Here is a 3,049-nt window from a genome sequence, read left to right on the forward strand (position 1 = left end):
TAATCAAAGCAAGGCTTATAGGATCTCTATGCGTGTTTGTCAGCATGACATTTCTATCTAGAATGTTTAAGAATGTATTTTAAATAATAGCTTCAGTGGATTGAGCTGGACATTGCTTATTATGCTGTTTCTCACTAAACTAATCCCAGGTGGATGATTTTAAGTTCAGTGTCTTTCAACAAATGATAACCTACAGTTTAGGAGAGCTTAAGTCACTAAGTCACAGCAAACAAGAAGCAGGAGCCAAACCAGTGACTGTTACCCTTATGGCCAATTCCGTATTCCTCTACACTACTAAACAGACAGAATGAGCACTATTTTCCAAAGTTAGATTAATTGTGTTGCCTCATAAATTACCACATACACACTCATGTTCTCTACTAATGTGAAGACTTCTGGGGTGGAGCCATCTCCTCTTCTTGTGCCCACTGCTTGGCATAGTCCCAGATATTAAGCGCATAATAACATAATGCTTACAGTAATTCCCAAGGACAGTCATGATTATTACCTTCATTCTACAGATAGAGAAATGGAGCCACAGGGATGAAATGATGGTTATGAAATCTCTTCAGGATATTCATCTTTCCCCGAGTCTCTTCACAGGTATGCTGGAGATTCAGTTTCCTACCTTCTCAAAATCAGGTGGCTTTGTGACTAGTGATAGACAGCAAGGCGTTAGTAGAAGTGATGTCTGTGATCATCGGTGGGCTGGGTCACTTCTCCACTAAGGCATTTAATTGCTACTGTGAGCTTGCTTCTCTGGTGTTCAAAAGAGATAAAGTGTATCTGTGGCCACTCCATGATAGAGTCTCCTCACCCTGGATTCCTGAAAACTCCATCTTCCATCATGATAGAAATAAGCATGAACAAGAACCAAGCTGCATGCTTCAGCCTTGCATAGTTATCCTAACCCATCTTGACTAACACACAGGGTCAGGAGGCTAGTAGAGATGGCGTAAAGATTCACATGCAGATAATTTGGATGAGAAGCCCATGCCTTAACTCTCTACCTTATGAATGATAGTGAGTGATGAGAGTTTGAGGGAATGTTCAACAGCCTGAGGCCTGTGTTACCCACTCACACTTACCCATCTGGATCCATCTTTGGTGAAGGACAGATAAATACCTTTCTCTTTTGAAGACTATCAACTTATTTTCATCTAAAGCATTATATAATCTTAACTTTTAAAAAAATGTATTATATTTTTAATTATGTATGTGTGTATCTATATATGGGTTATGTACACATGAGTGAGCACAGGTGCTTGTGGAGATCAGAAGCATTAGATCTTTCTAGAAATGGAGTTGCAGGTGGATTGTGAGCCACCTGACTGGGAGCTGGGAACTGAACAAGGGTCGTCTGCTAGAGCAGCAAGCACTCTTAAACTGCGGAACCATCTCTACCTCTTGAGACAGTCTCCATGCTTAGAGACAGGTGAATATATCCAGGCACCGCAATATTCTTCAACAGTAGTCCTTTGAAGATATGTGGTTAAATTAGAGCTTTCAGATTTCATTAAAAATTGAAACATTTTGTTGGTTTGATTTGGCCATTTTGACTCTGAACATTTAAAATGAAAGTATGAGTAGTTAAATGAAACTTTAGTCCAAATTGGAATCTTTAATAACAAATAAAGACACAGTTAATTGGTAAAAGACAGCTGCCTAAAGGTGCTTTGAATTTATTTTAAAAATTTATAAGAAGAAAATCTTATAACATTCAGAAGATAAAAATACCAGAAAAGTGATTCATACTTCAGCCATCTATTATAATTATGTTTGATTTACACTTTAAATTTTTGTCACTTTAATTTGTCACTTAAGAAAACACAAGCCGGACGTGGTGGCAAACGCCTTTAATCTCAGCACTCGGGAGGCAGAGGCAGGTGGATTTCTGAGTTCGAGGACAGCCTGGTCTACAAAGTGAGTTCCAGGACAGCCAGGGCTATAAAGAGAAACCCTGTCTTGAAAAACCAAAAACCAAAAACCAAACCAAACAAAACCAAACAAAACAAAACAAAAAAACCCCACAAATACTTTTTTTGAAATTCCCCAAAGCAGCGATCCATGGCTATGTACACAAATCATCAACATTTATTAGTCTCCTAGTTGCACATTTCAATTCAAATACAGTTTATTAAGGAATACTTGACTTTAGTATATCATACTAAAATATTATTTACTTTTATTATTTTGTGTTTTATAAGACATGCACAAGACTGGGATGCTGGTGCACACCTTTAATTCCAATATCTGTAAAACATAGGAAGGTGGATCTATGCGAGTTCAAGGCCAGCTTGGTCTACATAATGGGTTCAGGTCAGCCAGAGATACATAGTGAGACCCTGTCCCCAAACCACAACATCAATAACAACAACAAACCCAAATGAAAACACAACCTAAAACGTATGTACAAATAATAATTAGATTCTGTTGTCTCTGTGTTGACAAACCTTGGAAGGGAATGCAAAGCTGGTGTCATTGAGGTTTTCCTGACACTTAACTGTACCCTATGTCCTCATGTCTTAAAGGTAACGAAGGTTTCTGTCCAAGTGTACTGGTTAGTTGTGTTTGCTGCTAGCCAAGTGTCCCAGACTGAGCAGCATAAACAAAAGACGTATATCCTCACAGTTCAAACTGCGACAGTCCCGCTGGCAATGATCTTGGGAATAGCTGTAACCTTTAGTTTCCTCTCTATTGTCATGATTGTACTTGTCTGTTTTAACCAGTTAACTCTTTTCTGTCTGTTGTTTCTCTCCTTTCCCTTCAACCTGGAGAAGACTAAAGTAGAAATAAAAACAAGCAAACAAAACCCCAACAACAACAACAAAACCAAAAAAAATCAATCAATCAAACAAACTAACACCAGATAACAACTCTGGTAGTTACCCACTTGAGGGGCGTCTTCACATATTGTAAGTTTAGGGTGATTTCCTCTGAGACTTATGGACCTTAGTAACCAGGGAACTGGTCCAAGTTCCCTGTGTTCCCAAGTGTGTTCTTATAAAGGATGAATTCTCTACATAAGAAGCAGTACCATGTGAGTGAT

This window comes from Mus caroli, unplaced genomic scaffold (genome assembly GCF_978045245.1).
Source record: "Mus caroli unplaced genomic scaffold, Mus_caroli_1 scaffold_8, whole genome shotgun sequence".
Classification (NCBI taxonomy): Eukaryota; Metazoa; Chordata; class Mammalia; order Rodentia; family Muridae; genus Mus; species Mus caroli.